The sequence below is a fragment of the Lycorma delicatula genome, chromosome 11, assembly GCF_047948215.1.
Source record: "Lycorma delicatula isolate Av1 chromosome 11, ASM4794821v1, whole genome shotgun sequence".
NCBI classification, from domain to species: domain Eukaryota; kingdom Metazoa; phylum Arthropoda; class Insecta; order Hemiptera; family Fulgoridae; genus Lycorma; species Lycorma delicatula.
The window spans coordinates 40,311,354-40,333,877 of record NC_134465.1 but is presented as its reverse complement, the minus strand read 5'-3'; the positions used below and the strand labels follow the sequence as shown (position 1 = coordinate 40,333,877).

At 29.2% G+C, this 22,524-nt stretch overlaps 1 protein-coding gene across 1 annotated transcript in view; it reads right to left on the bottom strand.

Annotated features, from left to right (window-relative positions):
• Nucleotides 1-12,061, bottom strand: part of Spt20 (transcription factor Spt20 homolog) — a 121,045-nt gene extending 108,984 nt beyond the window's left edge. Inside the window, exon 1 of the mRNA XM_075378959.1 lies at nt 11,838-12,061. The gene's annotated coding sequence lies outside the window, so the exon portion shown is untranslated. The remainder of the gene's footprint in view (nt 1-11,837) is intronic.
• Between the last annotated feature and the right edge of the window lie 10,463 nt (nt 12,062-22,524).

The window sequence follows — 22,524 nt, the reverse complement described above, 5'->3', positions numbered from 1 at the left end:
CGTCTTTAAAAGAAATAGCTTACAGTTAGAATATAATAAACAAAGATTACATCATAAGTGTCATGTAATAACTAATATAATCAGGACGTAATAAAGTTACACGGTGTAATTAATATAAATATATATATATATATATATATATATATATATATATATATATATATAATACAATTTTTGTGATTTTTTTCTTCTTTAGCACGGATGTAAAATAAAGAATGCAAAATTTATCTACTTTTTATTACCTTTACAACACAACAACTAACATCGTTATTTCTCAAATATTCAGTGCTTAAACAAAAAAAAAAACAATTTTAGCCGGTAAAAAATAGACCGGATAAAAATATTAAACTACGCTTCGACCGTATGTTTTCAAGTTTCTTCACCGTGAAAAATACGTTTGTACGCATATATGATGATCGCATCTGTTTTTAAACGTACATAAGAACGTCCCGACATCGTCTTATAGGCTTCTGAAAACAAACTGTGGCCTCACGAAGACAAAAACCGCATCCATTTATAACCCGACATTTACAACATTAATGAAACATTTCAAAGACCTATTTACGGCATAAAAAAATAAAAATTTTCGCTAATTAAAATAAAGTCGAGTTTCAGGTAGCAAAAGCACGTTCGATAAACATTTTCGCTTCGTATTACTTAAGTATATACGATTTAATTTTCTCGATCGTAAACGAAATTAATGTAATCATACGGGGTTTATTCACTTATTCGTTTACCCTTCTTTGACCCTATTACAATAATTCGTCTATCATAAAAATTATTGCCGATGAACAACGAGCCGGCGTGGAAGTTACGATTACAAACAGCAGCGCAACGTTTAACTTTCCTTCGAACGTAATGAATCGACCGCGTAAGTAAAAACTCGATTACTGAACAGCGTTAACGTACATTACATTAACCGAATCCGATATTGAAAAGAACAATTTTCCGGCGCTAATTTGTTTTTAAAACCGCATCAAGTGCAACAGTCATCGGTCACACACACGGCATTATTTAAAATCTATGATCTTCAAAAACCGGTTTGTAAAACGGTTTTATTATTACTTAACACCCTTCTACTTAAAACGTTACTTTCGTCGATACGTTCCGGTATCAGATTGTAGATTTCACGAGATTCACAAATCCTGCTTCCCGATTGTTTTTTATATTTTGAAATAATATATTTTTGTCGATTTCAAACGTATTTGTTCGACGAAAGAAACTACACGACATAAATTAAAAATTTAAGCGATAAAGATCAAATAAAATCACAATCGACCTTCAAAGATAATCGATTCGTAATGATACAGTATTCCCGATTAATTCGATAGACTCAAGTGCACGAGTGGATATTAGATGACATTTACGGTTTATTCAATCGACGATATAGAATTACACGCAGATTTTTTCCACGATCGACTTCTGCGAATTAACACAAGGGTTGCCTAAAAATCTACATCGCTAATTTACAGCCGCTACCCGCATTTAGGCGCTTTATGTACGGACACAAATTTCTGCAGACTTGTCAAGAGAACGATATCCGCCTCTAATCTAAGCACTCGTCGTTTTAGAAACGGCGTAATAATCTTAAAGAAACGGAAACAACTCTGCGACCGAGCTGTAAAAAAAACCGTTACACGATTTTACAACAAAACCGATAAAATAAAACCTAAAAGCGGGCGAAACCGACAAAGTAGACATAACGTGATTATTCCGTACCTTTTGTTCGGTTCTGAGATTTGTAAATCGATCGTAAAACTTTTACAATTAGAAAATTTATAAATCGTAAAACAATATTTATCGTAAACGATCGATTCGACGTTTCTTATGTTCACCGTTACGATCGAATATAAACTTTTTTCCTCTTCTTCTCTTGCAAGACCGTATTAAAAACTACAAAATCATCGATAGATCTTAGCGATCGTATGCCGTTCTACTAGTAAAAAAAAATCACGCCTTACATTTCATTCGTCGATGCCGCAGCACCGATGAAAGATCCTGCGTTAGATCGACCCGTAATGGAGAACGGACGGCAGACAAGCGTGTAACAATATTAGAGACCGCTGCCAGTACGCGTGCGATATATTAATTCATTTATTATCGATAGCCGATCGGAAGCCGATTACGGACTAACCCTTTAAACCCGAGTAAGTTAAACGACGATAGAAACGGCGCTTCTGTTCAGGAGAAAAATATTAGGGCGATCTAAGAAAAATATACGGGATATTAGGAGGTATATATTTATTAAAAGCTTAAAAAAATTGTGAAGATTTTAAATCTTCAATAGATGAAGGTGCTTCATTCTTTTTAATATTGTGACTATAAGAAAAATCGATACAGTTTAAATTAACTCGATAATTATCGAGTAAAATTACACTACTGAAAAAAAAGTAATCGCAAAACAACAATGAAAAATATCGATAACATTAAATTATATTCGTATATCATCCTCTGAAGTAATTTCTAACGGTGAATTCCGGAGGCTAAACGGAATAAAGGACAAAATGACAGTAAGATGATATCAAGAGCGACAAAACATGAAGAGAAGAAGCTGTTGGAAATTACGTCGGTCCACAAAAACTGAAACTAAGAGATCGGAAGAGAGGGAAAAAATTTACAAAATCATGTAAAGAAACAAAATAATAGAGTAGGCCAAATATTAAGTAAAATAAATCTTTTACACCGATAATTACATAATAATACGTTATGCAGATCGTTTCAGGGACGGTTAAACATCGAGATTTAATTTAATCCGGTAATAAGCGATCCGGTAAATAGTGTAGTGAAATACGAGGAATATAATACATAAAAAGATACTCAGGATGTAAGATGTAGCAAATACGCCGACAATGAAAGATTAGCACGGGACAAATACGAAAAGAAATAACACCCAACAATTAAACTAAAGTAAATCTACCTACTAGGCAGATGTTTTGCCTCGTGCTTGGGGTGACGGCAGACTTCAGTTTTGAAAACAATAATCGGTCGATATCAATTTTTTTACAGAGATGAAAAAATAACAACCCACAAGGTCGTTTAACGGTAACTTTGGTCTTAAACGTTTTCTGATCGACGAATTAACGATTATTTGCGTATAAATTTGGAAATATATAATCGAAGAGAATATTTCTGAAAAGAGTATAGCGTAATGAAGTACATATTAGGCCTAACCTATATGTTTTCTGTTTAGAGTATAAAATTTCCCATTTAACGAAAAAAATTTCTCGCTTTTAATTTATACGGGAATAGCCCTATTAATTAACGGCATCGATCTTTAAAATTTTAGAAAGTTTTTAGCATGTACCCGTCAAACGATATCATATTTTGTCACACAATTCGGGAATACTTGGTCGTTTACTAACCGTTAAATAAAATGGAAATATGATATATTTAAAAAAATACCGATTACAGACATTCACAGTAACATTTAAACGTGTTTTATCCCATCAACTTGTAAATTAAATAAAAGTTTACTGAAATATATTAAATAATTAGGTTTAAAAATTATACAAAAACGTGACCGACAATCAATAGCTTCAACATTCTTGCTGTTTTACCTTATTTTTATTAATAAACGCACGATGAAAGTGCACACCTACATATCTCTAAAAAAAAAGTTAAAACAACAGAAGAAAGTTGAACGCGGGTGAAATAATGAAACCGAATGGAAAAGACAAAAACATGCTTACAGACTAACGCATGATATTTACAATAAAACGGTTCCTCTCCGTCCATACTAAAATCAGACTACGATAATGTAATAAGAACAGAAAGTTTTTATATGCAGCAGAACTGTTAAAAGTGAAATAAAAAATTTTCTCAAAAAGAAAGCAAAATGGAATTTGTTCTTAAGTCGTATTGCAACCCTTTCCTTCAGAATCTTGATACATCCATCGCTTTTCAACATACCATCTACTGGAACTAACAAACACGGGAGCTTCAAATGTGAAACAACACCGAAACTTTTTTCTGGAAATGTCTGACCGATCGACGAGTGATATATTTTCATCAGATGCTTTTCTAACGTACAGAACCCTTTTCTCCTGAAAATAAAACTGTACTCCCTAGAAAACATAACATTTTTCCGGTGTCCTTTGGTCCAGTTAGCATGTACTTTGGCCCCCAAGATCCTGTTTTTACACATTACCGGTGTTAAAAGCTGCATTTTGGCCGGCCAGCAAGCTTTCCCACCGGCTGCAAGAAGTACACTGGCCGCTAACTCTCGATTTAAGTCCGCAGCAGATAATATTCATTCAAGTTTACATTTTCTCACTAATAACCGATCTTGTTCGGAGTAGTTTTTCTTTTTTGACCGTATTTGCCTTTCCTTTCAGATAAGATGGAACCGGTTTCTTTAAATTGTTTTAAAATATTATTTTCCGTCCTCACTCCAACACCGCACACGGAAGATATTTGTCGTCGTGTACCGATATGCTCGGAAAAATAAACAATTTTTGAACTCTTTCTTGGAGTTATGTCCAACATAATATATTCAAAACTGACAGAACAAAAAATAGGAAGATATAATTTGTAATAAAACGTGAAATAAACTTTTACAGACAATATTTAATTAAACATGAAAACAACATTATTTATGTTGTTACATAATTATTATTATAATTATTTATGTTGTTAACATTTACATGTTTAATTAAACATGACAACATGAAAATTACTAAATAACAAAAGAAAAATAACCTCGCATTACACAGACAACTTAAAGAATGGGTGTGGTCAAGCAGTGTAGTCAAAATTCCCAGTGTTCAGATTAATTTTTATGCTACTGTGTGTGTGTGTGTCACACACTCCATCCTGTTATGAAGTGCATAAATATTTTTGTAAATTCAATAATTAATATGAATGGCAGAGATGATTAAGACCGGTCTTCCTGCACAGAAGGTCGTTAGATCAAGGAATGCCCAAACTGCATGTATTTTACTGCCACTGTCACCATACTGTCCCCCAACTGAAAACACATCCCGGCCTGGTCATTCATGAATGTGATAAAATAAGAATACAAGAACAAAGAATGCAGCTGCCTATAAGCCCCAGTGCACGCTGATCGACTAATACAATTTAGTAAGTTATTGAAAATATACTGATTACACTCAGGATGAAGATTTAGTTTCATACCTAAGTGCACGTCGTCTGAGCGGCTTCATAAACAAATAAATAGATTTTTAAACATCCATTCTATATACATTTAAGAAAGTTTTTTTTGTAAATAAGTGTTATAAATTATTTCTCCTCAATAAAACATACACAGATTTCTACAAAATACAAAAAATAACTGCAAACTGTTATCAGTATGAAAAAATTTAAACGTATTAACTTAATGTAGGACAAAAAATATCAATATAGTCATACTTCAGTCGTTAGATGAAAAGAGATTGTTTTCAAATTCAATTTCGGAAGGAATACAACACCTGCACCACTAACTGACCTCAATTAATGAAAATATGTATTGAATTATACCTAGAACTTCAATTAGAAAGCTGCACTTTACAAAAACTTACAAGTTGAATCCAACAGGCACTACTTCGCAGGATACTAATCATCCCTACTTTTAAACATTTTAAAACAGTATCTCTTAAAACCAGTTAGCATGATTTCAATATGTTAATGGTTTTGTATAATTCTAGAATTTTATAAATATATTTAGCACCTACAGGTAATTTTCACAAAATTATAGAAAAAATTATATATTTCCCACTAAAACATTTTACTTACACAGTCGGTTGCAATTAAAGAAATATTTGTAATATCTTACAACTTATTTTTATTTATCAGGTTTTTTTTTTAAGTTAATATTATCAATACAATTTTGATTCTATCAATCCAAACGTTATAAGAAGTATACTCAAGATCGAGTCAATAAAACACAAAAATAGGCTATAGTACTCAGGAATTTTAATTGCTGGTTCTACAGTTAAAATAGTAAAATTTCACTTTGGAAATTCTCAGAAATAGTTTTAACGATCGTAACAAAATAAATAGCAGAAATAATGAAATCATCCTATAAATTCATTGGACATAAAATTTTTGGATGATCTGGAAACACCTATGAGAGGATGATTAAGTGCTCCCAACAAAAAAGAAAGGAAGAAACTAGATCTAGATTGTACAAAGACAACATAATTCTAATATGTTCTTCGGGCACCATCTTTATTTACTTTACTGTTCTTTCACATATAAATATTTTTCAGAAATACTTTAAACAAAATTTGCAAGTTAAATTTTTCAAAAATATGTAAAATATTGATAAAATTTAAATATTTTTTTTTTTTACGCGGTACTATATTTTTTGAAATATTTTTCCCATCTACAAGTAATTTTTGCAAAAATACTGAAAAAATTTTTTTCCTCTTAAAACTTTAAATTATTGGTTGCGCCGCATTTTAAATACCTTTGAACAGGATTGAATACTGCAATATTTAATTTTACTGGAGAAAACTTTACATATATACATATAAAATAATGTAAATTTTTTTTTTACTTGTATAACTTCATAACCGCACGCTACAATAATGAATTAATATTATTTACACCTAATGATGAGACAAGTTCTTAAAACAAGTTAAGACAGAAAAATAAAAAAGTACCTAGCATTGAAATTAAAGTATTTACAATGATTTTTTAAATCTACAAAAATTTTAGCAAAATAGGGACAATTTTAAATTAAAAAATGTATTTTTTGCCACAGTTTAAAAGCCATCAAATATTTATCAGAGAGAAATACTCTTTTTAACCAATGAATAAAACAATTGTAAAAAAATTTCATTTTTTGAAAACGGTTAGTATGTTTAATAACAATTTAAATAATAAGTAAACATAAAAAAACTTTCAGTCTTAAAATCTGTTTTTCTTACTTTTTCATTAAAAGATTTTGGAACAAGCGAATTAATAATATTAATATCCAATAAAGAAATAACAATAATAAAAAAAAACCAAATTTAATAAATCTTTAACACATCACTATTAATATACATGTCAATAGTTATTTTAGGATGAATTAAAAGACCTGGTTTTACCTCATAGGCGCTTCAACCCTTGTCAGTAGCTTACTGTGCAACTATTAGACAGTAAACAAAGGTCCATAGGTGACACCCCCTTCCAACACATTCCACCAAAGATAGTTATGTTACCTAGTCATCTTCAACCTAACCTATAAACTCAACCTAACCTATAAAATCAAAAAAGGGAAAGAGGGATAAAAATTAACAAAAAGGTTTGGATGGTGAAAAGGAAAGCCTACCTTGGTAAATACAATATTAGAAAAACAACTTACCAGTGAAAAATTATAGACAACAGGCACCCTTACTACTGACAGTACCTGGTGAAGTTAGGAAAATGTACTTAAATGGGGGCAGAAAATCACAACTCTTTGGTAAAGATTGAATTGCATAAATGTCACATCAAAGATTGCTTTTTCCCAAAAATAAAACAAAATTGGGTACAAAGATCTTAATGAAACAACTTATCCCACCTTTGGAATTATCTGGAATGTATTAACTATAAATACTGACTGCCACTGAAGGTAAATCAACAGATTTAGAAAACCTGTTCACCCAAAAATTATTTTTTTTTAAATATTGGAAATTAAAAAGTTTTCAGAAACTCAAAATCTTTCTTGAATGCTCTATAAAGAATTCTGTGAGCATATGTTCTTGCAAATGTATGACATGAAATATGTATGACTTATATTTTTTTTAAATGACAATCAATTAATGAAATGCTTCATAAAAAAAATTACATTATTGAATTTTTCTTTTTAATTGTCCACAATTACTAAAAATAATAATAATTACATTAAAACATCACCAAAATTTTAGGTAGTTTAATTTTTACCAAAATTTAAAAAAATTTGTTTTGGAATATTACATTTTAACCTTTAAAAAATGTAGTTACAGTTCATTATTTTTCCTGTTACAAGACAATCAGTAAGAGCACAGTAAAATCTTAGAATTATAAAAAATTAAACTACTTTAAAATCATCAATTAAAATAAAAATAGACCAAAGTTTTATACATTAAGATGTAATCTTCTGTAATAACAATGTAGAAAGTACATCTGAATGAATTTGCTAATAAAGCAACTTTTAGATTGGATATTGATAATTTTTTTATTCTTTTATTCTTCATAATTATTGTGGTGAGAATTCATCAATTAATATTAAGTCTCCCACGAACAATTATAAAATTAAATTGTATAATATAAAGAGCTTTCAATTGAAAAAAGTGATTTTTATTCATTCAAAACGTCATGAAAATTGATGCAAAAAAGGATAGGCAAAAACTTTATTGTTCTATACAACAACAAATATGTTAAAATTTCATCAAAATAATATAAACCATCTCTGACTAATTACATTTTGAATATATATAAAAAATTAATCAAATACGTAATTATTTTTCAAATAATTTTGGAAAAGCTGGCAATAATTAATTCACACTAAAATAAAAGAAAAATACAGTTCTAGATAATGAACATAATAAAAGCAAGATTTCATCAATATTATTTGGCACTATTCTTGAGAACTTCAGCTTTAGAATATTAAATGGAAGTTGCGCCTACAATCCAAAATCATTAACATTTAAATTTGGCTCAGTACAATTCTAAATTACATTATGAATGACAAAAATAATGTTAAAAACATACAATAAAAAGTAAAAAGTATTTATTTAGGATGATAAATGTTACACTATCTGAGGTAAGAAAAACTGATGCCATAGGAAAGACAGTATTATTGCAGCAAAGAAATTAAAATAAAAGCTTCATACTGATTCACAGCATGCAGAGGTGGCACACAGATTTACAATCTACCTAATCGTACAGAAAGTAATTTGATATCGGTCTAACCAACTATATTTTAATGCTAGATACTATCTCCTACATACCTGATTTACAATATCTTATCGGGTTCTAATTAACAACACATTAAGGAATAGCGATACAGGGATATAACAGTAATACAGATAATAAGTATACTCGCTTCACAAAAAAAAGGAGTATTGCCTAAAAATCCTTACTTGACAAAGGTGCACAGGTATCTGGAGATTTTTCAGTATACTGAATGATGAAGCAAACAATGTGGACATCAGGAAGAAGTTATTTTCTATACATGAACAGGGTCTTTGATCGTAGTCAATTAAATAATAGTAAAAGTACTTTGTATTACAGAAATAAAAAAGTTATTATTAAACAAACTGATTAATTTATGCTTCGTTCCTTTATGAAGAATACTGACTCGGTCAGTAACTGAAGTGCGAAATGTTTTTACAAACAAAATATCGGGTGTATAGAAAAAAGTTACTTCATAAACAATGATAAAATTGGAATACATACTCTAAAAAAATAAACAGATAAAATCACATATAAGAAAAGCCATTGAAATCAAAAGGTTTCAAAATATTAACCAACTGCCAGTTAATCTGTTCAAAAACAATTCAAACATAAGCAATTTAACTACACTGGAGGCAAAAATATAAATTATAAAAAAGAAAACTACAAAATTATGGCTGGAAACAACAAAAAAGACAATGAACTTTACCACAAGGTAAGCAAACCATCACACACAATTCAGAAATGCAGACTTGCCTTCTATTAGCTCTTGAGATGAACTAGAAAATTAAGCAAGGAAATCAACGACCAAGAAAACAGCACAAAGACAACTACAAAGTGGTTCAAACTGGTCAAAGAATATATAAAAGAAAGAAGCAAGAAACAAATAAAACCACAGACACGTTGAGACAAAAATTCTTCCAGAAGAAAAGAACAGAATGAAAAGGAGAGAAGGACACTCATGCAAAATGAAAAAGCACCGAGAGCAAAGAAGAGAGATGCCAGTAAGAGAAAATATTATAGTTTTAGAGTCCAACAGAGACCAGTGTCAATTAAAAAAAAAAGACAGAAAACTTCAAACTGTAGTAAATAATTACATAAATTCATTTGATTAACACAAATTAAAAGCTACTAACAAAGATTTTTAATTTAAAATAAAATAGATTTTATAAAACATATTCTATTATTAATAACTGTAAGCTACAAAATTTTAGTGCATAAAAAAGTTTTTTTGTTTGTTAAAAATCTAATCTTTTCATGATATTTTACACCATTTTATGTTTTACAAAAATAAATTCTACAAAACATTAGTTACAGTGGATGAATATTGGTAAATACAAAAATGTACTATGTGAACTCCTTTCATCATCCCAGTTTAAAGATGTTACTGTTACATTATGTAAATTTTTTTCCCAATCACTAGAAGGGTAACAATATAAAACGAAAATTCAAAAGTTTAAGTTTTAGCCAATCAAGATTAAAAAAATGATTAAACATTTTACAGCAAATGGTACAAAATTTACACTTAATATCCATTTTTACTTGCATACATTACTTATAAGTAAAATATCAGTTTTTATAAATGTCGAATTAAAAATAGAAGACTATTTTTTTTTAATTTTGATCAGTTTATCATTAAATAATTAATGTTTTATAAATAGAGTTTTAAAAGAATCAATCTCTAAATTTCTAATCAAACTGACAATTAAGGATGAATATTATGAATGCACAACACAATATTATACCAAATAACAATAAACTACATATACAAAGTTTCACAAAACTATGAAGATTGGAAAAATACTAAGTAAAACTCAAATTTAAAAAATTATTTTGACAGTTTTATTAGTGGATTAAAAATTATCCATTCTGAAAATTATTAAATATAAAATAATAAAATAACAGGTTATTAAATTCAAATAAAAAACTCAAGATTCTTAATTAAAAAATGACAATACATGAAATACTCATTAAAAACCATAAAAAAAATGCTATGATAGAAATCTACTGCTCAATTACAAATGTATGTTGGGCCAGTGATTTGAAAACTTTAGACATATCAAATTTCAAAATAATTATAATAATTTTTTAAATGTCTATCACACTTATTGTTTTAAGACAATAGAATATTGTCAATATATTGTTTCAATATAAATAGAATAAAACTGCTTATAATAAAACAAATTTGTTTTTTTTATATTTATAACCACTTTAATAACAATGATCTATAAGAGACAGTTATATTAATTTCAGTGAATATAATCTACAGGCACTATCGCTGTCCAATTTCTTTTTATTTATTTAAATTTAAAAATATACATCAAATTAATAAAATGTTTATACAAAGAAAAGTGAATGAATTGTGGTTCAGGTAACACAGAATACAGTTACAATGTGTAAAGTATCAAAGAATAAATTAATTAAATGATAGCTTAAATTACGTTTTATTCAGTTTCACACACTTAACAAGGAACAGTAACGGACGTAAAGAAAAAATATAATAATTTCTTAAGTCAATAAATAAACAGCTAAATTCTAAATTATTTTGAATTGGACAACACTTTAAAGCGATTTCAACAGAAACATATTATTGTTCTAGTTTATCAAATAAAACAAGAGTAAAACGGGTTAGATGTAAACAACTGATAGATCTCTATTCCAACGATCTCGCATGAATTCCCAGATGCCGCGAATATTATGACATAAAATTATAATAAAACAATACGTTAAAGTAACCGAGATTATTTTCTGTTTAATTATAACTTATAAATTAAATTTCAACGGATTATTCAAAGCAGACCTACATTTGGAAGCCCTAACCTTCACATAGCTTGACACTGATGACATAGTTTTAAGGTTAGATTTTACTGAAAGTGAGCAAGATATTTTCACAACAAAGCGAAACGGCGATGAAACAGATTCAGCCGAACGATACGGAATCGTTATCAGTAGAAACAAGAGAAAATAATAATTTTAAAATGACTATTCCACATTACCTGAAAGTTGTATTATTGGGCGACATGCAGACGGCCATCAGCTGCCGAAGAACCTGCTGATCCCACTAAGAACAAATAGCAAAATGCATTTTTATTTAATCCATCACCTTTATGGTTAAACAAAACAATATTAAATACACAAACACATAAAAGTACTACCTACACCATAATATAATAATAATAACAATAATAATATAAATGTTATGTCACACGTGAAATTATTCCACAAATTCCAGTTTACAAACACAGGCTACATTGAGCCGATAATATAGTACAGATGGCCCACTACTGCCATCTATCAGAAACGGTCGTTACTATTACAACAGTATACTTGCCTCAACTGAAAACTCCTGAAGGAAACGATTTCCCATTAATATTATAACAATAACAGTAAAAATAAAATTAATATTAAACATTTTTACTATAAGAATTAAAATTAAAAAAACAACGTAACTGCCTTTAAAAAATCGTTCAGAATAAAGGATCAGTTAAAATAATCATCTTAATTTTTTTAGTCAGTATAGTTTAAATTCGATTATGGCTCTAAAAATCGGCGTAGTCGTTCTTCACCGAATTTATGGCGAAAAACCTTGGTAATTCTTTGAAACAAAAATAACCGAATAAGGGCTTTAAAACGACCAAATTAAAATACCGTTATTCAGACGATGATACTTAACTGATGATACGTCTGACGTGGCAGACTGTACCAACGATTCGAAGTGGTCTATTATTTTGTAACTCGGATATTATAACGGTATCGTGAAGAAATATACGCCAGTTTCCTTCGGAGAACAATAAATATAACTGAAATTCGCGTATTCCTCTAAACGGTTTGCAAAAAGTAATAATTTGTAATCTCAAATTCATTGATACATTTCCTTTTAAATGAGTTCCTCATTCGCGATTATGTAATGTTAAAAACAACAATCCCAGAAACAATTTGAATATATTCTTCATAAATAATACTTTCCTATAATAATACATTACAAAACAAATTACATTACAAAAAGGGGGTGAGTATATTAGTGTCTCTCCAAAATCCCGTAGTTCTCAACTGGAAATAATTTAACATCATTTTTATTTTTGAATGTATATAAACAACGTATGTGTGTCAGTTCGTAGTAATAATTACTTTTGTTAGCAATATAAGCAGCAAAAGGAAAACATTAATGAATTTTCATCAGGTAGCTTTGCTACTTAAAAAATTGTTATTTCTACACAAAAAATTTTTATTCAAAAACCATAAAGACAAAACTACACATTTTTTATAAAATAAGTTTTTTTTAAAAACGCATCTCACTTTCTATGTACCTTGAAATATACCTCCAGACAAAGATTGCATGAAAACTGCAATCCACTCTTCCAAGGAAGTATTGCAGTGAAGTATACATGGAATGAGTTGACTACTTTTGAAAAGTCCTAAATGCATTTAAGAAATAAGTCAAGATTTTTATTACTTTATAAAAGTAAATATTTTATTATCAAGTAAATAATAATATGGGGAACAGATAAATTTTTAAACAATAATTTTTGCAGTCATCCAATAAACTTAATTAAAGGTTAAAAAAATATTTTCATATAATTAAATTTATATAGTCTTAACTTTTTTAAGACTAATTTTGTTGTAATTAAAAAGACAAAAGAGAAAAATCAAAAGAATTTAGATTTAATAATTAAATAAAATTTTAACTATAATATACATTGATGTTTATAAAAATAAATCAGTTAGATCAATATTTAGAAAATTAAAAATGTTAATTTATCCTTGTGTTTGTATTTATGATAGTGCAATTGTTGCTAAAAAGGATAATCATTTATTTAAAAAAAATAACAATATTCTTAAAAATATAACAACCAGAGGACAGAACTGTTTCATATAACTCAATGATATTTTGGCTTACAAGAAAGGACTTTATTTTGCTTCCATTGCCAGTTTTAATAAATTATTAAGCCATTTAAAAAGTTTTATCAACAATTTTAAAAAAATACAATTAAAAGATTTTCTTTTCCAAAAGCAATATGACTCAGTGAATCTTTAGACAATACCAATTAATTCAACATATACATTAAATACATCCACAAGTAATTTTCATTAGTGCCTTTTGAACTGTGAATTAATTTGTAGTTATTCTTTTTTTATATTTAATATCTTCATATATTTATCTTAAAAATATTTTAAGTGCTTATATTTGAAATAACTTGAAGTTTAATCATTTGTGATGCTGTTCTCATCAAGATTGTACCATAATTTCTCTTGATACATGCATGCAAAGGTTCCTTTTTTAATCCAAGCAGCAGCATATCTAGCTATTCCTTACTTGAACTATGAAATGTTTTATTATGTATTGATCACAATGAAAAATTTATTTATTTATTTAAAGTTATACTTTTGAAATATTTATCAGAAATCTATCTTTCAACGTTTACTGACTATATCAGTCCAATCTCTTAGATTCAAATACCGAGCAATTAATACAATTGGAAAGTAAATTCTATTTTACTTATGACCATTTTGTTAAAAATGAGGCAGAAATTACCTTATTAGGTAAAGTCTGTCTAATTCCATAAATTATACTCAGTTAGTCGAGTAAATTATTAAATTCCATCACCATCACCTTTCATCTTAATTTACTCCAACTGCTATTCAAGAAGGAATGTTTTATTTTATATGAACACCGATTAACATCCCTAGGATCAATGTTAATTTTTAGTTTTGTTCATCTGTAAAAATGAGATTTAATGTAAAATTCAATAATGTGTATATAATTTCTCTTATGTTTTATTTATGCTATATTAATTAATCAAATGCATTATATTATATTATGCGGCCATTATTATGAATGATATAAACAACAGAAATTCAGAAAATAAATTAAAAAATGAAAGATACTTATATAATCATTATACAAGTAGGCTTGCCTACTGAGGTAATCTAGGCAGGCTTGAGAACAGCTCAGTAAAATCATTTATGATGTTAAAATATAACCTATGCTCATTTAAGAACCGCACACACTGCTATCTGCTTCTCAGAAAAATGTACACACGGATAATATTTTCATTAATGATACAGTAAATTTTCTGTCACCCTCATTATAAAATTTCTGGGTAGCTTGTTAGATACTAAATTTTCATGAAAGTATTAAACAGATTTTGTTTGTGACAGGATCAAACAATATTGTTTCATATTAAAGTGTCTTACACATATTTATGTCTATGTGTATGCCCACTTAAAATAAAATATAATGTCTTGAGAAACTAACCCAAAAAGTAAAAACTTTCAGGATATAAAAAGGCAGTCAGATCAACAAATATGAATCATGGCACATGATATTTAGTAAATAAAAGAATTATCTATTTTAATAACTACAGGCTAACTGGCCAAATACTTATGAAATACTAACTATTTAGCATGCGAAAAACGCCAACTCTGGCTGGGATTTGAATCTAGAACCTTCCAAATTGGAAAGGTTCTAGACTCTGCCATGATGCTCATCAGAACATTTCCATATATTTATTATCCTATGAACAATAATAATATTTTTATGTGTTTTCATTTAAAAATATGTTATATTTTTAATAAAAATATATAGAAATTCTTTAAAAAAATCATTCCTATTAAACTGGGCAATGGAACTATTTTTTTGTTCCAAAGCATAATACTTTGGCCACCAAAAAAGAGTCCTTCATTCTTCCATATTCATTTTTAGCAAAAAATATTTTAACTTTAATATTTCTTTTTAGATAAACAATATTACTCTTTCAATAAAATTTTAAATAACATTAACTAAATAAACTTTAAATTTTTTAATAATTTCAGGTATATATAAATATTTTTCAAATTTATGCCTTCTAGATTATATTTTATTTTTTCCAATAATTGCATCACCATTATTTTACATAATTCTTATTTTTATAAATTAATATGAACTATAACCACTTCTCTTTTTTATTTATTTATTATGAATTTTATGAACATGTTCTGATCAATGGTTTTTCGTGGTCGCCTCTGATCCATCCTGATATGTAGAACTGGAGCAGTTCTGTTTGTTATTGATGGAGATAGCAAATCTTACCATTCCTGCCTGAAACAAGATATATAATTCACAATTACATTGTACTAACCCAAATTTAAAAGAAATTATTTATTAGTGTCAACAATCAAGCGAGAATGGTAGGAGTCCTGTTTTTTATCTATAAAGTCTTAGTACAGAAGCCTGGTCAGATGTGGTACATTACCATATTTTCATGCAAACACAAGCCTTAATAAATTTCTTGCAGTAAATTATTTCATTAGAAAAAGGAAAGAGCTTTTACGAAATTTTAATTTGACAACATAAATGTAACTCAACTAATCCCACTTAAATTTTTTTTTATGGATAAAAGTGTCTTCCATGTCATGTTCATTTGTAATATAATCTACAGAGAGATGTAAAAGTCGCACACATCAAAATAATAAAAAAATAAGACATTAGGTAATAATATTTAAAGATTCATTTATTTTTACAACATATGCTCAAAATGGCTGCCCTGTTTGGTAATGCATGCATAAACTCTTTTTACCATGTTTGAGGCCACTTTGTGGGGCATGTGTATACTGATGTTTGTTAATCTCCTTTGTTATGTTCATCTTTAGTTCCTCCAATCTGTGTGGCCTGTTTTTATAGACCTTCCCTTTAAGATAAGCCTACCGGAAGAAACTGGGGGATGTCGAATCAAGTGAACTTGGTATATAACTTGTAAAAATGATACACTTGCCAAAAAACTCATGCAAGAGATGCACAATTTCATTAGATGCCGGAACCAACAATCGCGTTCATCATCTTCAAGAAGTGCAATAAACTGTGTAATGATGTCTTGGTACAGAACACTATTCACTGTAGTTTCAAAGAAAATGGGGCCCATTATTCAACAACATGAAACAGCACACTCCGATTTTCTGAGAGTGTAAGGGGTTGTCATGTAACACATGTGAATTTTCAGTTGACCAAATGCTAGTGTTTTGACTGTTCACATAGCCACTAAGGTGAAACTACGCCTCATCAGTGAAGAAGAACACAGTCAAGCTCTGCAATTCCATAGTTGTCAAAAAATGATCGAAACCATGTACAGTGCTTTTCTTTATCCGCCTCCTTTAATTCCTGAACACTGTGAATATGATACGCATGAAAATGTAACCGCTTCATCGCTCTCTGAGCACTTCCATATGAAATCTGAGTGTGCTGATAATCTCTTCAAGTTTTTTGAAGGCCAATGCTGCATTACATTCTTAACCTCAGCTGGTTTGGTATCAGTCAAAACACCTGGTTTCCTGATTTTCTTTTTGTCTGCAACTGATCCGCATTCTCTAAAATGTGCAATTAATCTCACAATTGAATTGTTGGATGCTGCCACATCCAGATATTTCCCACAAAATTTGTCTACAACAAAACCATAAGAACGACTGGAAAAATAATGTTCAACAATGAAAATTTGTTGCTCTTGGGAAAATGACACATTTACTGAGCAGTAAACAAAGTACTACTGCAAGAGTCGTGTAATCATAACACATCATAATAGCATTTAGCTTTGTTGTTATTATTACCCATGGTGCTATCTTACAGTAGTCGATTGAACTTTTTCAATTGTACTACTATTTATAGACACTTGAATTTTGATGTGCATTACTTTTGTATCTTCTGTATATGTATCTAACATTCTGCAACAAATTTGTTAGGTTTGATGAATATTTATTATTCCTGCAACATTCTATTTAAACGACGGGTTTATATATGAAACTTGTCCATCAGTATATTTTCAGTTTTATATTAATCTATTATTATTCTTTTAATCTGATTTTTCTCTTTGCAATAACAATAAACTTTATCCTTGAACTTTTTATACATTTTTTACTCTCTGGTTGTAAACCAAATACTTTTTTACAACTTGGAAGCTATCTTTGTCATATGTCTGTACATCCTGACCCCGTAGGGGAAGACACCCTCCATGTGGCAGATTCAGTTGCCATGCCACCTCCTCCATACTTAGCCATTATGAGCTTTACCAGAGGTCACTTCAGAACCTTGCAAAAGACATCTCCCAGCCTTGTTCTTGCCTCAATCAGGATGCCACCGATGCAAATACCATATGAGATTTCCATTAGTGTGATTTCCATTAACGAACTCTTTAAAACAAAACACATCTATGTCGACTCTTTAACAAGACTGAGTGACATGAAAGAACTGAAATTAAAAATGCAACTACCTACCTGATAGGGTAGAAGTTAAGTTCAACACGCTAACATAACATAACACAAAACAAGAAATAAAAATAAACTTGTGTCTGTACAATGTTAATCAACAATTTTATATTATGTAATTCAGTTTTTATACTTGAGATACATATTTTACTTCATCATTTCATAATTTTCCCTCACCAAAACTTTTTCCTCATAACACACATCTACTTATCACGATTTTGTTATTTAACACTCACAATACCAGCTTTCTTTTAATTACAGTTGCCAGATAAAATGAGATGAATTTGCAGCATGTGAAAAATGCCAAGCCTGGTCAGAATTTAATGTTTATTTTTGCAAAATCTATAGCTCATAGCTCATTTATTTAGTGTATGGCACCAAAACATAACACCAATTACAGTCAAAATTACAAACAAAGATTTAACAAACTAATATATACTACTGATTCTGGAGTCACCATCAGGAAATCTCCAGGATTCCTTTCATAAGCTGTCCTAGGGCAAATTTCTGTGATGTGTCTGACAGTTTGATTTTCACCACACTCACAAAGGGGCATCAGTGTATTACCCCATTTATACAGGAAATAGGCGCACCTACCATGCTGAGTCCATATTCTGTTTAGTGTTGACTATGTCCTACATGGCAAGTCAAAACCCAGCGGCCTTTGTGTAATACATGGGATTTGGTTATTCTGCTTTGTGGTCCATTCTCGATGCCAGGCGTCAGTTAAGTTAAATCCGTCCACTGTAGCAGCAATTGCTGTTTTGATGGATGGCTTTCTAGATCGAAGGCGACCAAGATTGGCATCCTCAATGTCCTCATGTATTGGGAAGTTTCGATTGTCCATAATCTTCTTGTACTCTCTTACAAGAGCGTTCATAAGGCGCATGTTCGGGGGTTGTATGTGGCTCAAAACTGGGAGCCATTCCACAGGAGTAGACCTGATAACCCCGGCAATCATTCTCATACTGTTATTAAGTTGAGCATCAATTCTATGAACATAAGGGCTGTTAAGCCACACTGGCGCACAATATTCAGCAGCCGAGAAGACCAGGTTCAGAGCCGATGTGCGCAGAGTGGAAGCTGATGCTCCCCACATCATTCCACAAAGCTTACGTATGATGTTGTTTCTCGCTCACAATTTCCCTGCAGTTTTCATTAGGTGCTCCTTATATGAAAGCGTTCTATCAAGTGTCACGCGTAGGTATTTCGGTGTCTTATTGTGAAAGACCCATGTATCCTCAAATAGAATTTTAAGCTCCCTATTAGCAAACTTGTTACTCAGATGGAAGTATGACACCTCTGTTTTACTAGCATTCAGTTGGAGGCGCCATCTCCTGAAGTACCTTCCCAGTTTCTCCAGGTCAGCCATCAGGACCTCCTCTGACTCTTCAAATGATCTACATTTTATTGTTAGCACCCAGTCATCGGCGTAGCCATGCTTTTTGTAGCTCATAGTTATATGTTATAACATATTCATATTATGAATCTACATATTATTATTTTGCATTTGCTTTAATTCTGTTGTTTATAAATATGACCATTTTTAGCAAAGTTTTATACACTTCCTAAAATATTAAAAATAACTGGTTTCTTAGTTTTTCCCCATCTGTCTCTATTCAGGATCATTAATTCTTTGCTGAAATGGTGTAACAATTGTACTCTTAATGTTCTTTTTTTAAATTATCAGTGATGGCTCAATTATCCATTTATTTTTGTCTTTTATTAATCTTTAGCTAATTATTCTCTGTTAACATATTTATACTCAAACAATTAGCAGATTAACATCTTTAATTGTTAAAAAATTTGATTTATTTTTGTATATTTACATCCCTATTGTTTCATGAAATAATTATGTTGAAGTATTAGTATGAAATACAAATATTTATATTTTTTATTAACAATTTTATAAAACAGTAGATGTATATAATTCATCATTTCAAAAAAGAAGAGATATAAATTTGTTGCTTTATATTTATGCATCCTGGACTTTCTTATGGCTATAATACATGAGATGTCGGTCAGTTAGTCCCTTTTTCTAAGAATAATAATATTTATCAGTGTATGGTCAATCCCTGGGATGAACAGAGTGTAGCAGTGAACACCATTTTTATTTCAGAGAGTTGGTGCGTGGATAAGCAAACATCAATTTTGGGTCAGAAAAGAAAGCAACCGGAAACTCTTCACTTCGTACTTTCCTTAGTAAACCTGGTATGAGTGCTATTTTTAGTGTAAGAGTGGATGTACTACTTGTAGTTTTGGAAGTGATTTATGTCGGGGTCACCTACAACTTTTTTTGTTATGATAGTTCAAATACATACGATTACGTATTTTATAATGCTGCAATGATCAAGATTTTCTCTGAACATTCCAAACAAATCCTGAAATACTATCTTCTTTCTATCTATGTAATAGCAAATTACCATTTCTGATGTGTTAATAATAATTAATAATTTATTGTGATATGAAAAAAAGCAATTATTTCAATAATATCCTACATTTCAAATACTGTCTATTTTGTAATCCAATCTTTGTTTTTCTTTACCTTCTATAAATCTTACCATCTCCAAATCGACTAAGTATTCATGTTTTAATATACGTTTGACGACCTCCTAGTTCATAACTTTATACATTTTTACCAATTCAAATTTCTCTTCTCTTCACAGCACACTTTATTAATGTATATCGATGTTGAATGAAATTTGTCTTAATCTAACCTTTTACCTAATTCTTTTACCAAAATGACTGATAAATTTGATTTCCTAATACAGGTCTGGAAAAACATTTAGGTCTGTACATTTTTATTAAGCGGTTACCGAGCTGACTTTTAGATCGGTTGATCTAAAGTTACAGATTTAATTTATAGAAAAGGTTAGGTAATTTTTCAATTATCATTCCATCCATCTCATCAACTTTTTGTTAAAATGTACACAAAGATATGTTACAGGATGTAATAATTAAAAAAAAAAATTAACATCTAACTATAAATTTTAATTACTTAAATAAATCAATAATATAAAGGTGGTATTTTTAAAATTCTTTATTATAATTTTACATAATAATTGTTATATAGAATTTTACAATTAAGACACATGTAAATACTTGTTGTTTTAATAAGCAATTAAGCACTATTATAAAATAGTTTGTGACATTATTATTTATTGTTCTAATTATACATTAATAAATACTTTCTTTTTTTCATTTGTATTATTAATTAATTCTTTTTACACTAACGCATTAAATTATCATTTACACTATTAAAAATAATTTTTTTTATAAAATATTTTAATAATGTAGTTTAATTTTTCTTATTTTAAAAAAATAACCCTAATTGCAATACAAAGACATAGCATAAATTTGAATGATAATGAATTATTTGAAACAGAATAAGAGTACTGGTAAAGGTGCAGAATATGTGATTAAATTAGTATTCTTAACATCTTTATTAAAGGACTAGAAAATCATTTTTTAATAAATAAAATAAATAATAAACCATTGAAAATAATCAAATGTGAATAAATACTCCTTTATTTTCTTGGCTCCAACAATTTTTTTTTATATGAAAAATAATAAATATCACAAAAGGAGATCGAATGATTATTTATTTATGATTTAAACTATTTAAAATATAAAAATAATATTATTTAATTTGAATTTTGGAAATCCTTTACCACTTTTTCACGGAATGACATAGTATTTCATATAAATTAAACAGATTTTTTTATGACACCATTATAAAGAATAGCTCAACTACTGTTAAATTTACTCGCATACTAGTATATCATGAACAGAATGGTACGTGATATCCATCCAAATACAAGTTAAAGTTTTTCTATTAAACAGAATGTCAAAAATTTAAAAAAAATCATGTATAAAATAAGTCTATCTTCCTACCTATTAAAGAAATAACAATAAAAAAATTATCCCTCTAACTTTTTTGACATTTAGTGCTCAAATAAAACAAAATTTTGGTTTAAAATGCTTATATCAGTTAAAAATGCATATATATCAGGTGGTTTTGCAATAAAGAATTGTATCCCAGTAATCTACTTTCATTAGAGGCAGTTCACGTATGTACTGATATCCGTCTTCCTTTTGTCCTTTATACATTTTTCCTTCAATGAGCATAATTTTAATTGAATTAATCACCACTCTATTCATGGTGTATTTTATACCTTCTTGGAGCCATTTGACTGTTCTGTAACTCAACAGTTTATGAAATCTTCATACCTACGGAACTGACTAAAGACTATGTCCTCTCTAGAGATTGTATAAAATGCCAAACTAACAGCCGAGACGATATTTATCAAAAGTTATATCTCCCTATCATCATAAAATTAATCTAATGAATGTGTATCAACATCTGCTTGTTATGAATTACACAATTTAAATTATAATCATGAAATTTGGTATGATAGTTAGTGAGTTATGGGGTACTAATTCTATTATAAA